Source organism: Hetaerina americana, unplaced genomic scaffold, assembly GCF_022747635.1.
Source record: "Hetaerina americana unplaced genomic scaffold, ioHetAmer1.1.p SCAF_19, whole genome shotgun sequence".
Lineage (NCBI taxonomy): Eukaryota > Metazoa > Arthropoda > Insecta > Odonata > Calopterygidae > Hetaerina > Hetaerina americana.
The window spans coordinates 5000466-5018519 of NW_027286752.1; the positions used below are offsets into that span (position 1 = coordinate 5000466).

Consider the following 18054-nt stretch of genomic DNA (forward strand, 5'->3'; position numbering starts at 1 on the left):
CGTCCGTCCTTCCTCTCTCTCTCTCTTCTCTTTCCGTCATCTTTCCACGTTCCTCTTCCCTTCGCAGCCTTCCCCGTTCCTGACGCAACTTCTCCCCCGTCCCCCCCATCACCCGCCCGCCGCCTCTTTCTCCTTGTCCGGCCCCGAAGTCAGTCCTTTACGCTTGAGCCACTTCCTTCCACTCCCTCTTCCGCTTTCCTTCGTCCACACAAACACGGCTCTTCGGCTGGAACGCGCAGGGAGCTTTTATTTGGACTCATTCCCTCCACACCACCCCGTGACGATCCACCCCACACCACAGCTTCTGTCTGGTCCCTCAACTCGCACTTGATAACTAAGTACGACACCAAGATTTGCACCAATGCGGGCGCCCACCAAGGGTCTTTTTCTATCCATGCCTATCGATTTTTTATACCAGCAGCGTCAGATCATTCGTCAATGAGACTCTGAGCTACAAGTACATGAGATATAAAGAACTGTATAACTCTTGCTAGCGTTCCTAAAATTACTCCACATACCTCCATATACTCTTCCTCTCAGATTTTTTTAAAACTTTTAGTAATTCTGCATGAATGTTGTCCACCCCCACGGCCTCATTTGATTACATCTTCCTTATTACCCTTTCTATCTCATCGTCAAGTATTCCTGGACCCGAGCTATCATCACCATTTTTTAAAAACATTTTTTTTTATTTTTCAACATAGTCCCCTTTCAGAAAGATACACTTCTCCCAACGTTCCGGCCATTTTTTTAACCCATCGAAAAAATAGGATTTGTCGAACTCTCCAAAATAAGCCTATGTTTCGGCGATAACTTAATCGATTGAGCTAAATTTTTTTCCCGTGAGCCATTTCTTCATGTTAGAGAATGATAAAAAGTCGCAGGGAGCCAGATCAGGTGAATACGGGGAGTGCGGCAGCAATTCATTACGTAGTTCATGCATTTTGGCGGCGACAACTTGCGGATCAGCTTGTCGTCCACCGTGAGCAATCGCGGCAACCATCGGGCCGACAATTTTTTCATCGCCAACTTCTCATGTAAATTATTAATTGCCATTCCGGTCGACGTACCAACGGCCTCTGCTACTTCGCGCACTTTCGTTCGTCGATCAGCGAGAATCATGGCGTGGACTTTTTGAATGATTTCCTCGGTAACCACGTCAGCCGGGCGTCCCGGTCGCTCCTCATCAAAAACAAATGTTCGCCCACGTTTGAATTCATTGAACCAATATCTAAATGTAGTCATAGATGGCGAAGTGTCCCCATAAACAGCATCCAACTTTGCTTTTATCTCCTCGCATTTATTCCCATCCAAAAACAAAAAGCGAATTACCGAAAGATACTGCTCTTTTTCCATCTTAGCGAAAATCACGAAACACGTCTTACTGGAATGGCTGCCAAATCCAAATTAACCTTTAAATAAGTCTGAAATTTGTTTCACCGTTGTTTGATATATTGCAGCACACGATGATAACATAAACTTCCCTCAGGCACTCCCTTCAAACCCCTCCCTTACCCGTCAAACACGGGTACTTATTGAACCGCCTGTATATATGTGTGTGTGTGTGTATACATATATACAGATATTGAGGAAGGAATCTGGCCGGAAGACTTTGTGAGATCAGTGTTAGTTCCTATTCCGAAAAAGCTAAAGGCTACATCATGTGAGGACTACAGGACAATAAGTTTGATATCCCACGCAGCTAAAGTTGTTCTAAGGATCATAAACAAAAGGATAGAGAGTAGGGCAAATGATTACTTAGGGGATGACCAGTTTGGGTTTAGGAAGGGGAGAGGTACGCGTGATGTCATTACAGCAATGAGATTATTAATCGAGAGGAATATAGAACACAACCAGGAGGTATTTGCCTGTTTCGTAGATTTCGAAAAAGCGTTTGATAGGGTGAATTGGGAAAAACTAATGAGTATATTGCAGAAAATAGGAATAGATTGGAGGGAAAGGAGGCTAATCCGCAACCTGTACATGTCTCAGACTGCTCTGGTGCGGGTGGGAAACGGGGAGTCAGGATGGGCAGTGTTAGGAAGGGGTGTAAGGTAGGGTTGCCCATTATCACCGTTACTGTTCAACCTGTATGCAGAGGAAATGATTAAAGAGACATGGGAAGAGCTGGAGGTAGGAATGAAAGTGGGCGGGGAATTCGTAAAATCAGTTAGGTTTGCTGATGACCAAGCTTTAGTTTGTCAGTCAGCCAAGGTGTTGCAAGCATTACAGAGTGAATTGGAAATTCAGTGCGACAGGTATGGGATGAGAATCAGTAATAATAAAACAAAGGTTATGCGATTTTCTAGAAAGAAAAAGGTTAAGCTAAACATTAAAATAGGAGGGCAAAAACTAGAGCAGGAAAAAATAATGAAAATCATCCCATTATCTCTAAAAGAGTTGACCAAATAACATAAATTAATCGATGACCGTAATTAAGGATAGCTTAACAAATTATAGAGGGGAAGATTTATTGGGTTAGATACTCGAAGTTGTTTTCATCGCTTCCTTAAAATTATGAATTTTCCATTCATAATATCCACATAATATCAGACGTCATTGGCTTTCGAGGAAATTTCGGCATAGAAGTCAAAAAAATAAACTCCATGTATAACTTGAGATAATAGTTATTGAAAGATAAACCTGACCCATGCAAGTGTAAACACACTCATTGTACACCCATTGCATGTGGTTGGTTTGTCGCATAATACTATTTTTGTACAGCATTGAATTACAGCATAAATTAACTTCGTCTAACATAGAATAGTGGCTTACTACGCAGAGACATTGAATAGTGCTGCTCTCAATTGACAATAACGTATTATTTCTCTGTCGTCACTGACGGCTCTTTCAGACCATTTTTGCCTTGTGGCCGTTTCTAACAAAATGCTTTGAAATAGTTTAATTTGTTGTTCAAACGTATAATAACGTCTAGGACTGAATAAGTCTTCCTTCGGCCGCCATACATACGTGTATGTAGAGTGTAGTGTACGTTAGTGAGCACTACGTATTTAGGGTCCGGAAGTAGCAACACTACCACTACAAAGTGACCGAGAATGCCATATGCAATGCCCGCCCGCCGCCCGCTTTCGTGACGAATGTAGAGGCCACCTTGTTGGTGTTTCGGGATCCACGTCTAAATCTGCAAACGTGAGCAGTAATGCATTTCTGCGAAACAGTTCAAGTTAATAAGTTCTATTTAATAGTTTTTTTTCGGCATGGTGCATCCTTATTGACAAGTGCTTGAGAGGGTCTTTTTGTACACAGGATCAGTGTCCTTTGTGTCTCCAGAGGTCGTCCTGCATTCTAAAATTCGATCGTGCTTGGCGTTTCATACGAATCGTATTTCAAATGGTCGACCAAGTACCAGCGAAGGGTGACAGTAAGCAAAGGCGTTTGAAGAAAATCAGAGACCAAATTGCTCGGCTTGTCCTTGCTAACTGCAAGCTAACTGAAGTAGTGGTAAATAATTCGTTTTCCTATGGAAATGAGTTCGTTTTAATGCAATTATTTCATAGCGTAAAAATCATTCGCCTTAACCGGGATTCGAACCCGGATCTCTCAATCTCCGGTCGAGTGCTTTAGCCAGTTAAGCTATCGAGGCGTCCTCTTCAACCCTGAAATTTGTTTCAGAGTTTAAGAGGACCGGTCAAGGCGAATGATTTTTGCACTCTGAAATTATTACATTGAAATGCATATTAGCGCATGACTCCGTTAAAAGTTACTGTTGCGGCATCTCCCGCAGTTTCTTTGGAGTTCATTTTGGGGTCAACTCTTGAAATCACGCTCTAAACAGAGCACACCTCATGCATATCAGGAGCGGGAATCGAATTCGTAGCCTTAGGTTTATGCGGCAAGTGCGTTGCCGAAGGGAGGGATCCGGTCGGCATGGATATTGTGTAAATTTGCGTGCTCCAAGGTCGTTTTGGCTTGCGTTCATATCGCCCCAGCACACCCCGTCTTGAATGATGCGTCGTTTCATCAGACTCCGTCGATGATCAACTCACACTCTTTTTGGATTTGAATTATTATTGTTCTATTTTCACGTTCCTCTTTTAATCAGCAGTTTCCTCTCATTCCAAGGAATGGCGAAAATACGTAAGCCAACCGATATGTTACTCCACAGAAGGCCTAAAATTTAATTGGCAATTTGAGACCCTCCCAGGTCTACAAGTTACCTAGTATACTAGAGATGGTATTTATTGGGAATTGGTCAGAGCTCGCCTCCGAAACAAGGTCTGTGGCTGGTGAAATTACATATTCACAATTCCCTGTCCTGCGTGTAGTATCAGATTTCAATCTGACTGCGAGAAATTCAACCGGACGGTGTTCATCTGAAGGTTTTACCGACGGCAACCCCCTCTTCCTCCCCTCCCCCCCGGAGTCGGGACCGGAAACATCCGCTCAGTTCCCGAGCATCGCGCACCATTCCACCGTTGCTGTCCCAATTAAAAGAATGTTTCTTCTTCCGCCGCCAACTCATTGTCTCTTTCAGAGGTCAAAGGGTGGTGGATGCAAGGGGAGCGTGGTGGGGCTCGATGGGAGCTTTTCCGACGAGCGCGGAAGGAGATGGCTATTAATCAGTCGGACGCAATTGCCCGCGCCCGTCTCCAATGGACTGCGCGGTAATGATCACCTGTCCGAGGCCTTATTGTTTAACGTTGCGGGAGTGGGCGGAAGAGGTTTAGGGGATTATGCCGCGGCCGAAAGGGGTCAGCTGCGAGGGTTAATAATGGTGCTATGATTAAAGCGAACGGGCAGACTCCGGCTTCCGTCAAATGGGAGCGGCAAGGGGGGAAGAGTATCCCACCGCTCGTGGTGACCTCACCTGCAACCCGGTCATTTTTTTCCCTACCCTATTCCCCTTCAATTTCTTTGGTGGTTGATTAATTTTTCCAGCACTTTTTTTACAAATTCGCTAATCGATCATGGCTGGTCATTTGCGGAGGCTCATTTGGGTCCATCGTTTTTGATAGACTAATGCGCTCGGGTGCATCGCACGTTTAGAAACCACAAAGCCTGATGGGAGCGGAGAGTTCTGATGTTGATCGATTTGAGTGGGCGAGTGGTGTCCCAGTGGTTTTTGTTCCGGTGATGTTATATTAGCATTAATTACTTTGCCATATTTCAGTCACAGACTATTTTTGACTGGGAACGAACTCAAATAAAATATTCCTCGCTCGTAAGATATTTTTTTTAGTTCGTTCCACCTTATAGTTGATGCCATTGCCTGAGTCAAAATATATGGTTGAAAAATTGCGAAAATTCATAAGAAATTGATGTTAAAATACACTCATGGTGGGCGTATTCATTTTTTAAAGGCGATAAAAATAGCAAATATTTCATAGTTCTAAAAATAAATGCTGTATAAAAATTTTTTAATTTACATTACTTGGCAAACTTTCAAGCTGAAAAATATAAAACAGTAATAAGAGTAAGATTTAACGAACTTCTAGGTATATTTTCAATCTTTTTACGTTTAAATTTGTCCTCATTTGTGTGAGAACAATATATAGATACCCACAGAACGTCTTCTCCGTAATAAGGAATATGGAATGTTTCGACGAATCACGAGCCCAGTGGATGTGGGATAGCTGTGAGATTGGGTAGGCACATAACATTTTGACGTGCAAATGAGCACGGAGAATCCTACTGAGAAATTATTCGGAATTCGTTTTCATTCTGAAATATTTCCATTAAAAATATCGTAAAGTTGCTGTAAATATGCTACAGCAAAAAAGTTTCATTTTAGGTTCAACTTAAATTACAAAACTAACTTTAAAATTTGTCGATCTATTTACTGAATACATGTATTACCTGAAAAGGGGGTCTTGTGGGAGGTGCGTAGAGTAGGTATCATGAACTGCACGCTCTATTACAAAATTTATCATGCCCATTTCTCTCGTAATTCTGACGTTGACCTTCATGTGATTTTAATGGCAATGATATTTAAACAAATATCTATGTACTTTACATACATCTCTATATATTTTTCATCAAACAACTTTATTTCCATTATTTTAATGCTCGAATGCCATATTTTAATATTTCAAACGAGAGATACAAGAGTTCTGCAATAATAAATGGGAAAGTTTAATTTAACCGCAACATTTATATTGGGAATATTTCTTCAAACAACCCTCTGAGAAGTGAAAATTTCATTTGTTTTAATGTAAAAATCTGAGGAATTAGGTATTTTAGTGACAGGATTATTTTCTTTACCCAAGAAAATTGAAAATGTAGCTTTTCCGAAAATAGAATCGCTTTTCGTTTTGGAATGAATTTTTTCCCTAAAAGTAATCCCAGATTGTAAAAATAAAATTTCATGACAAAAAGTTTAATGTTAACGTGAAATATTAGAGTTAGCTGTGCCGTAAAAAAATTGTTAATTTTTAGACGAATCTTTTTAGTAAGTTTTAAATTCATTTTAAATAAATTTCATCAGCTGGTTTACTTCATCGCATGTCAGTGTTAAAAAATAAATGTAGTGTTGCATGACTGCAAAGGAGCATAATTTAAATTGCAAAACTACGTAAAAGTAGACTCTATAGGTTATTCAAGGCATTCCTCACATTTGGTATTCTTGGGGAAAATTTCCTAAATATTAAAGAATATGAATTCCGATAAAATGAGTACTAACCTCCTTGGGAATCCGAGTACCCTCAATCGATAAGTGATATTGTCCTTAATGACCCTGCCTTAGCTGTGAATGGCTGTGTGAATCGTAATTATTGAACTAACACCCATAGCAACAGTATAAATACAACTCTCTAATCTTCTCGCTGAGAGGACTTAGTATTAGAGACCTTTTCTATCCCAACGTTCTAAAAATTCCTTCGAAAGGATGTAGAAGTTCCTGGGAAGATATCCTTAATTCATTTTTGTTATTTTGCATTTACTGCAGTTTAATTTTCCAACGTCGAAACCTTTTTACCAGCATTCTTAATTAACACCGATTCAATCTCAATGCCTAAGCATCCTGACTCGCCACCCCACACTTTAGTATCTCCCTTCCATCCTGGATACTTTACGTCCACACTCCCCACCTCTCTAATATATATTTTTTCTCTTTAACTACCGCTCCAACAATCCTCTCTATCTTTTCATCTCACCTTACATAGGCCTAGGATGCCTCTATTTCCTCTCTCCATATCTCGTTTCAAGTCTTTCTACTTCTCTGTAACTTTCCAATCTTCTAGTTTCATAGTGGAATTTGTATTATGTGCCTTCTGTTCTGCTGCAATGTTCACGGATTTTCATGAATTTCGTATGATAACGACAACGGAGGCTCGCCTTTATCCGCTACTTATTAGTGGTTAGGTGATATTAGAGACTCCATAGTCTCAATCTCGCCCGGATTAAAGACGAATATTTACCTATCTACTAGTCGCGACACCCGGCCCTGTTGGCCAAGCAACCTAGTTGCCAGGCTCACTTTCGCACCAGACTCCATCATATTTTCTTGGGCTAAATGATTGATGTCGATTCCCTTTACCTTTCTCAACTGTGTTTTTAATGTGGCACCATCCCTTATGTGGCCACCCCACTAGGGTCAGACGTCTTTGCTGCCTCCTAAGTCTGAGGAACAGACGCACCATGGACTACATTTCGTTTGGCCCCTACCCTTCGACCTATAATATGGCATGGGTAATCCTACTTTAATCAATTATCATTGTTCCCATCAGCACAGTGGTATGAATGATGGTAATACGCAAGTCCCTGTACCATTCCAAAGATGTAGTCCATGGGGTGGGGATGTGCTAAATCATGTTGTAAATTCCTGAGTTGGTTGAATAATTCGATCGTAACGGGGAAGTGAAATCTCTCTTTCGTTTTACCTCCCTTCACCCTGTTACCTCAGACCTCCCGCGTGGCTGACATGCTACTTACCTTAAAAAATGTGGAACCCCCCCTTCCCCCGCTTTTATTACATCAGGGAGGATCGGTAGGGAAATTAGGAAGGGGGTTCTAAAACTATGTCGGCCCATTTGTTCCGCGTGATAGTTCGCGGGAACGGGATCCCCGTGGCCATCGGACCTGTTTGATAACCCCAGTGGCTCCGCATCTCCCGCCGCGGGAGGGAATCGCGGTGAATAATGGACGCGTTCTCCACTTTCGGTCGGGTGGTTGGGAACCGTTGCAATACATACGTAGGCCTTCGCTCCATTTACCTCCTGGATAGATAAACTAAGAGAATGACTTATTTTAAGTCATTATAGAAAAATTGCTTAATTTTGCTGATTTATTCTATGCTGCAATCTCCCTTTTACATCTTTCTCCCGTCAATTTTCTGCCCTGTTTCATGTATATTTCTCCGTTCCGGTGACTTGAGGTGTTCCTTATGTTGAGTTACTTATGGCCATGTCTACCAATTACATTCTCGTTAAACCCCTTCCCTCCCAAGTTATCCAGTCTTTGAATATACAATTATTACATTATTCGATTCACTTTTCGTGATAAATATTCAGTAGTTGATAAATTCGCTACGATGAATCTCGAGCATGTTGCATCTACATTTCATTTACTTTAATGTATCGCATACACCTGCAGATTTTTCAATTTTTGTAATTTTCTCCTCCTAAAAAAACCTAATTCTCGTTTATGTCAACTTTCCCCACGGTAATGTTCACCATTTAATTCCACCATCCATTTAATGCGTCACGGTGTCTCGCCTTCTCTTTCCGCGCCATTACAAAAAGCATCATCAGAGTAATTCCTGCGGCAGTTACTAGCACTTTCATCCCGGACAATATCTCCTCTCCTTTTCTTTATTACGTCTATTTCTTTGACCTCTCTTTGTTTTTTACTATTAACCGTTTCTAAAATAGCACCTTAATCCCTTCAGAGCCAGTCTGCATTTTTTTAAGTTCTGCCATAGGCCTCCTTCATTTTACGACGTCTTCACTGTCCCTTTCTAAATATTATGGTCTATCTTCCGAGCATCCTTGTCTTAATCTATACCCTAAATCCACTTGTATGCCTTTCTTTCGTAAACATTGTGTTCTTAATGTCTTCAATCTACTAGGCATCAACTTCATCCTCACCACCTCATCTTTTCCACTCACACTTTCAGCGCACTGCGCATTAATTCCTTCCAAATCTTCTCAAGCATTAGCCACCGTTTAATTTTCCATAAAAACGTCGCATTCCTTGTGATTTAACAACAGCATGTTCTCAAGCCTAAATTTGTACTGGGACCTTAAATTTTATTTACCACCCTTCCAAATTTAACTGTGAATCATTTATATAATTGGGAGTAAAATCGTTTGATTGCCACTTCACCTCCAGATTTTTTTTTGCTATCACCCAATGTTTATTATGCTCCGCAGTCAGCACTTTTCATTGCCCCCGTATCCTTCACGAACTCTCCACTCGGTCTCTCAGAACAGAATCGATGTTTTTTTCCGCCAAGTTTGTCATATGAAGGAATTCATGCTTTGGAACACATTTAAGGCAGCTAATTTTTTTCTATGTACCCATTTTCAACAAGGTTTCGCCTATATACAGTTATATTCTGCATATTCTGGGACTACCGCGTGGTCTTTTAACTTCTTCAGGTAACACGAAATAGAAAAAGAATCTTGGTTTAACAAATCATAAATATTCGTGGTTTCATACCTGGTTTGACTATTTTTGGATTTTTTTTGATAAATGGGATAAAAAGGTGTCCGAATGCCAGCGGAATGGGATTCGACTGAATGACATGTAGGTGTTGTGTGGAGTGTATAAAAAAGGAGTTAATCTCAGGTAGACAAACTGAAGGGCTTCTTCCCACATCAATGCAAGGGAGCGCACCTTCAGCGCTAGGGGAAGCAAACGTTTGGGCTGAAAAAAATTAATGTGGCAATGCACTATTAGGGAAATGCATTCTTTCTAGGTAACTATTATGGAGAATTAGTTGCTCAAATCACCAATTAGATATACAGGTATGCGAGGGGAGAACGTGCAGGATAAACTGTGTTATTCTACCGTTTAAGGTACATTTTGAGTAGACACTAAATTAACACGCCCTATCAGGGGAATATCAGGAATAGGAGAGAACGCGTGAAATAATGTATATCTGTGACAGAGATGAGGGGAGCATGCTAGGGTAGAATATTGCGAAGGATATTGGTAAAGGGGATACATTTCCTGCTAAATCCTAAATTCAGGTAATTTTGATTTTCCTCTCCTCCAATGGGAACGATGCATGGTTGAATGTACCATCCCTTGTAATGGCCATGCCATGTTCAGCATTCCATGATAACGGTTACAACATTTCGCCGGTCAGTTTCAACACATTTCAGCGATATGTCCCGGGGTGAGGCAAAAGCCGAAAATCATATTCTGTTAAAATAAGCAGTATTTCTGGAGGCTTGGGATATTGTGGCAACAGTTATTATTTTTAAATAGAATACTTAATTGTTTAATTATTCCACTCGTAGTTATATAAACGATCTTATAATTCTCTGGAAACATTAATAATCTTATCAGGTTTTTCTAGTGCTATTGAAAACAGTGGTTGATTATTATTTTGTTTTAATTTGAGACGGATATCCCGTCATATTCTTTAAAAAAATGCTGTCGCGGATGCCAGTCAGATTTTTGAGCTACTCCGAATGGTTTATTTACGCCCAACAGTACGACTTCTGATCGCAATATAGCCTTTGGTGATTACACCTGATTGCCGCGCCCGACCGCCTTTTAAGCGACGTGTTTGGTTGAATACTCTTCTCTGTTAATTCCTTTTCCCGAGCGTCGTTTAGCCTCTTACATTGCAAACGAAGTTTTGGTCCCGTTATAAATCCCATCACCCTCGGTGTTTCCATGCTCCACGCGGGGCGCATCTCCCGTTCTTCTTCGCTCGACCGTTTTTGAATTCGTTAGTGTCACGATGTAAACGCTTCGGCGGCATTATCTTTTCCCCATCTCGGTCCGCTGTAACGAGTTTCAGTCCTCCCGTCTTTGGTTTTTTATCGTCGCTTCCGCCAGCCGTCGGGCTTGGTGCATCTAATTGTGGGCATTCCTTCCGTCCATTATTCAAGCGCAGTTTTAGACGATTTGTTTCGGCTTCCGACGGTCGCGGAACACGGCTTCGAGGGGACTCCTCTCTTCTTTTTTTGCACTCCACTCCTTCGTTTTAATCCGCCTCGAGTCTTCGGGGTCCCCCCTCCCCCCGTGGTCGTGCCCATTGGAATCCTCAGGGCTCTCGTGCTCCATTCCCCTCGCCACCACCGCACGCGTGAATTCGCTACTCGCGATAATTGGACGGCGGCGAGGGGGCTTCGTTGGGGCGCTTGACCCCCCTCCCCCCGACGTTCATCCGATGTAGGGAGATGGATATATCTCATCCGATCTTCAGGGAGCATTTTAGGCATTCAAACGACTCTCCTCTCTCCGTCTGTGGGACTAGGAATTAACTGGGAGTTGATAATGTAGCCAAGTGATTTATTAAGTTTGGGCATTCACTGCTGTGTTTGCTCGATACTAAAGTACTAACTATTCGGAATATTTTCGGAATTCGTTCGTGGAATAAATTCACCGCGACAGTATTAAAAAGTCAAGCTAAGACGACATCAATAGGGATAAATTGCATGCTCAGCAAGTTTTACTACACGGAAGAGGAAAAAAATGACGAGAGCATAAGCGTAAAAGGCTTTTTTCCGTTATAAAACACTAAAAAAGCCCATTTTATTGGCCAGGAAATGAAGAAGCGGTTCATAAAGCGCTAATATTAGGAATTCAAACGTTCTCTCTTCAGGATTATTGGGGGAGGGGTAGCAGCAGAAGAGAGGAATTGAATCTAGTTTAATATTCTAAATTCTAAACAAATGAGCCTAATTCTAAAAAGGGTGGAAATGTGGTACTATGTAATAATTACGGGAAAATAATATATTAATGGATAGCTCTTGGAACATAATGAAGAGATTTTTTCGCGGAAGGGTGAAATGACCGACTCACATTATTTGAAGGGTTGACTGACTCTACAGAGACATCGATGAGTAGGATGACGTATTTCAGAGTGCATTTGAAAACCAATATTTGCATTGATAACCAATGAAAATGTTTCGTATCTCTTTCTTTGGGAGTATCCAACGTGTGATTTCTGTGAATTAATATAATTCACTACCCATTTTGGCCTTCCACCTTGACGCGGTGGAAGAGTTAGTGCATTCCGATGATGCCTAGAGCTGTGGTGGCGGGAGTTATGATAATTGCTCCTGGTAGGGTGACCAATGACAGATAGGTCGAATGCCAGGAGCTACTTCGTAGACGAAAGGTAGTTCACGAAGCGTCTGTTCCTCTATGAGGAAGTGTTTTGGGCATAAATGGCCAAATTAGTTAGGACGTAAGAAGAAGAATTCCGCTAGACAAAGAAGATTTCACAAGGAGTAGGGAGTTGATGACAGGCACATTGAGTAAGGATGTTAAGGAAAGATTCGTAAAAACTTTGATATGGAGCGTAGCTATGTACGGCGTGGAAACGAGGTTATTGAAGCAGGATGATATAAGTAGATTGGAGACTTTTGAAAGCTGGGCGCGGAGAAGAATGGAGAAGGTGATATGGACCGAGAAGAAAACAAAATAGGAAGTACTTGGTATGGTGGGCGAAGAGAGGGGTTAGTTGGGAGAAATCCTATGGAAGCACGAAAAGTGGATGAAGGGGGTATTGACCGGGAGTGGGATGCTGAAGACTGTAATTGAGGGGAGAATGTTAGGCAAACGAGGAAAGGGAAGGAGCAGGATAGGGATGTTGGACGGGATGAAGGGAGGAAGAAAGTACTCAGAACTAAAGAGGGACCTGATGTAGAGTAGGATACTGGATTTTGTTCTTTGTTAGGAGTAATGAAATATTTAATATGTAGTTGTGTCCATCGAATTAAAACATCAAGTTTTATACCCAAAAAGGGCCTTGAGCATAATATTGAACTTAAAAGAAATCTCGCCAAATCGGTAAAAAAATTATTTTATGGAAGAGGTGCAGGGGATTGGAACTCACTGTCTGAAAAAATACCAGTAAATTTTCTGGCATTTTTTCAAATCATTAAGAAGTGGTTGAGAACCTTGGCTGCTTAATTTTATGTCCTTTCTCCGCAAATACCTCGGTGGTTTGGTTTTCAAATTACTTTAATGTATAGTTTTATTAATTTGTGTATATGAATGACGTCGTGGTTTTTTATATTGAATTTATTATTTTTCAAAATAAATATTAATTTTGAATTTTATTCTTTGCGTGAGGTAAATTTTCAGCTGACCTCATTACGTTTTATTATATGTAGAACTGTCAAATATATTTTTTTTGCACCTTTGGAATGTGACCACCCGAATTGGACAGGTTTGTAACGCTTTCTGTTATTCCTGAAAGTGATGCAGCTAGGCAGCAGCTGGCTTCGTCAAAATCTTCCTATCATACATCCCTACAGTGAAATGGAGAAAAAACCAAATTTATTATATGGTTTATTGTTAAACATTGGAATAAAAATTAGCTTGCCTCCATTCTATTCTTAAATCGGAAAAAAAATTTGGGAAGAGCAAATTCATCACGAAAAAAATGCTGAGACGCTATGTAAATAAAATGCAGGGCATTAATCCGACGCAGCTTCCTTCAAATGAGAAGGTTTGGCCCCGCTTTTTTTAAGATTTGAGTGAATACTCTTCTGAGCCCTTAACCTATTTCAAGTAATTATGGTCACTTGATTTATTTCACTACGCACTCATTTGCGCTGTAACCTGGAGTCAAGCGGAAGTTCTTAACGACTGCTCGGAGTTGTTCGGGACTCAAGATCACAATTTCATTGCAGGTCCCCTCGCTATGAATTGCCCCCTCCTTCGGTACCGCGAACGAAAGAATGCGGGACATCCTCCAACCCATGCTTATGTTTTAATGATTCACTCCACATTTTGATACCAAGCAGATTCACATTAAAAGCTAGCTATAAAATTTTATTGAAGGTTTTGAAAATGGAAAGAAAATCTATTTGGCTCCTCTTAATACGGTATGAAGACTGATTTCAATCTTTCATATGTATTTCTCCATTTGTGTTATCGTACTCACTGCCTGTCTGTTTCGAATAATTTTTATCGAATAGAATTTTGCTTAGTTTAATGTTAGTTTACTTAGTTTTATAAAGGAATGCAAATTCCTATGAAACAGTATACATTTTTACGTTGCCGTTCTGTTGAAATAAAGTTAAAGAAAGCAAAGGTTACGGATTTAAAATATTAAAAATCTTGTAACAATTTTATTGTATTAAAATCTGTAAACGTATTAACAGGTTCGATGAATCTTAATTATTAAAATTGATATCAAATGCACATGAACAAAGAATATGTAAAAGACACAAAATATGCATTTCATTACAGGCTGCGGCTAATTGAACATTAACGTTTCAAGACATTGTTCGTCTGACGTGGAGTGACTCTATTGGCTAAAACTACTTTTAAAAAATCTATACATTTTATCGCCATCATAATTTGAACCTGAAGTTATACTCCAGTCCTCAATTTTCGTATTCCTCTTCGTATTTCCACATGCAAGCACTTCTCTATAACGGCTTCTCCTTCTTAAATATCCGTCTGTATTTGACTCACACACAGAAAGGGAAAAATCATCAAAACAGAAAAACCATTTCCTACGAAACCACCAACGATTTAAAAAAATCAAAAAAACCATAGACCTCCATTATTATTTCTTTTAGTTCCATATCAAGTAATGCAACATATACTTGACAGGTAATCTCTTTATTTGTTTCCGAACGTAAAGCAAGCTGCGAGGTATAAGGATGCGGAATACTCTGGCATGTTGAAGCAAGTAGTTCAGCCTCTTCTCTCATTCCTTCGGGGGCGCTGCTTCTACGTGCGTCACTTCAAATGGGAAGCGATGCAAATCATATGCAACTTCGCCTCGGCGATGAAAGAATCTTGAGAAAGGAACCGATATGACCAGCACGATCTTGTGTGCCGTAGGAAGCCAATTAGATGTAGGCCCATCGCCGTCCTATATCATCCCTGGTATTTTCAGTGAGTTACTCTATTTTAGACTGAACTATCTGGTCATTTTTTGCACAGAAGAATGTACGCTATTACGCAATCAGGTTCTAATCGCTACCAAAATTGAACAGAATCTTTATAACTGGAACATATTGCTCGACGGAAGCAAAACATATGGCAGAAAACTTGCTGAAATGAATTAAATAAATGTTCGTAGACTTCAGAATCCTTATTTATTTATCTACCTCGTGTTTTTAGGGGTGATTATTGTGGATAAATATAAAACATTATATTATCTGGATAAATACATAATTGAAACTTTATCACTGTGATAATGATATTTGAATTTGCTAAACAGAAAAAAACATTCCACAAATTATCTTCATTGAACATGGTGTAATAGGTGTTTAAACGGTTGGAAATTTTCTTGGCATATTAGCGTCACTTCCTTAAATCCGAGGTTTGATATGTCAAAGTGCAAGGAACGTAGTATCAGGGAGAAGCAGATTCTAGTTATCTCATATCCTGTAATGTCCAGTATTTCTTTCATTTTTAGAATTCAGGTTGATATAATTGAAACGCTTGAGATAATTTACGAGATGAATTTGCAATTTATTGTTATAATTCTCTATCTATTATTATGATTAAAATTAATGACATTTTTGGCAAGCGCTATGTAAATTAATATGCGTCGTCTCTTTTCAAAATCTGTGGTGATTACTTTGCGTTTTACGCGCCTTTTCGCATGCCTACATGCTTCTCCTCTCCCTTGTTATCCATTCTTCGCTGGCGATCTTTGATTGACTGCCAATAAGTACACGTTCAGGGTATTCAAAAGAAGGGCGAATATTAGAGACGGGGATCTTCCTCCCTCAAACCGTCTGGGAAGAGAAATTTTCCTTCAGGGTGTCTTAAAAAGGGCATCTACTCTCAATGCTGAATAAAAATTCGTTCTTTCACCGCTGAAGCCCCGTCGTCGAGGACGATTTTCCAGTACTAATGAACCCATACTATTTGAGCCAAGTTGCATCTGATGGATCGATTCAGATTTTGATCTGCGATGGGATGTTGAGGACTGTGATAGAGGGGAAATATTTGAGCAAAAGAGGAAGGAGAAGAAGTTTGATAAGAATATTGGATGAAAATAAGGGAGGAGGTATGCGGAATTGAAGAGGGACTTACTGTAGTAACCGATTTCAGGTTGTATTGTTGGCTAGGAGAAATTGTATAGGATAAGTCCATCCAAAACTTAACTCCATGAACAAAAAAAAACGAATGGGAATCGTCATTTCCTTATGCGTCGAGTGGATATACCACTTCATACAATTGAAGTTTTTTTTAAGGATAATAAATGTCAATCTAATTAAATGTTCCAAAAATTAAAAATCGAAGGACGTTGCGGGTCGAACACGACCTGAAACACTACGCATAATCGATAACTGAGGTATCGACTTAAACAGCTCTAGCCACGCCTAGCATTAAGGAGCCAATGTGCTTGCCCCCCCTAAGTGGAATCCTCTGGATATACACTTCATATATTAGGGATTATTGCTACGTTGTTCTAGTTCTCTGATGCGTTTTTATAATTCATGTCACCGCCGCCTATCCTCCTAAATATTTTTCAATAACCCCTGCAGCACCACCTTAGCCTTGTCAACGAGTGAGATTAATTCCTTGCATTGGTAGTTCACCCTTTGGTAGGTTTTTCACGAACTAATACTGAACACCGCTACATTTTCTAGTTTCGCTTAACAATTAACATCTCATTCCTCCTCACTACCATTGATCTTTTTGTTAATTCTATTATCCTATAAGTTCCTTAATTTCGTCCAACAGGTCTTTTCTTTTCCTCCCCTATCCTTACTTTCTCGTCCTTATAGCAAATTCTTCAACATTTCATCGCCAATCCGATTGCTCTGCAACCATATTTCCTGTCTTCTCTCGATCTTCCCCGCCATGGCTAGCGCTGCATCGTTTGTTTTTCTTTCTGTCCATTTTAACGTTTCCATACTACTCCTCACACGCACCTCAAAAGTTTTCTATCTACGGCTCCTATCCTGCTTCAATGACCATATTCACGCACCGTACAAAACTAAGTCCAAGCTATCTAATTTTGTACTAAAATTTTGTCAATATCATTCTTTTCATCAATTTCCTCCCATTTTTGAACGCTTCTTGGCCTGAACCGATTTTGTTTTTCTACCTTTACTAATTTGACCCTCTTGGTTCAGAAATAAATTTTTAACGTGTGTATTGAAATTTTATTGTGATATTCTGTTTTCTACGTGTTATTAACGAGCTGTTTCCCTTTTTTATAGGTAAGTGAACGACTTCCACGTGATCATTACTTCAGGTCCCGGACTGGTTGCGGGTGAGTCCATATTGCGTTGTTACTTTAATTTTCAAACTCCCGAGTTTATTTCGGATGCCTCCTAAACTGTTCCTCTTATTTGAAAAGTTAATGACGTTAAACATTTTTATAGTCGGATAATTGAATGATGTCCCGCATCGCACTTGAAATTCATACACGTTACTGCAATCATTTACGTATTTCTAAAGTATTTTAGGATTTCCAGTCCAAGTGGGAACGTAGTTATTGTAGCATAGGGTCCTCATGAATTATTTGAGTACTAACAACTTAATAGACAGTAACGATTATTCGATGTATGTCGAATATTTACATAATCTGGCCCGTACTCAACAATGTATCGCCCGAGTTGGTGAGGGCACATCATTCGCGTGATTGCTGGTGGGTTGTTGATGAATATTCGGTTCACAATTAAGTTATCATCAAATGAAATTGAGGTATAAACATATTAGGAGGGGTAGCTGAGTACCGAAGTGGAACAGTGTAGGTTTGATCATTCGAGTAAAAAGAAAGAGTACCAAGAAAAACATAATAAATATCTTAATTAAGAAAGGGTTAGAAATGACGCTAGAAAAAGCAGTAGGAGCTTGAGAGTGGGATAGAAAGAATAACATAAGAAAAATGGGAATGGTAGATAAAAAGAGAAGTAAGGAATGATGAAAAGCAGAGAGATGGGTGTGTTTGTGAAAGAAGGAAATGGAAGAACGAAAAACATG

General features: G+C 40.0%; 1 non-coding gene across 1 annotated transcript; it reads right to left on the reverse strand.

Annotated features, from left to right (window-relative positions):
- Positions 1-3531: 3531 nt before the first annotated feature.
- Positions 3532-3604, reverse strand: TRNAS-GGA (transfer RNA serine (anticodon GGA)). Its single transcript has one exon. It is a non-coding gene; the product is annotated as a tRNA-Ser (tRNA).
- Between the last annotated feature and the right edge of the window lie 14450 nt (positions 3605-18054).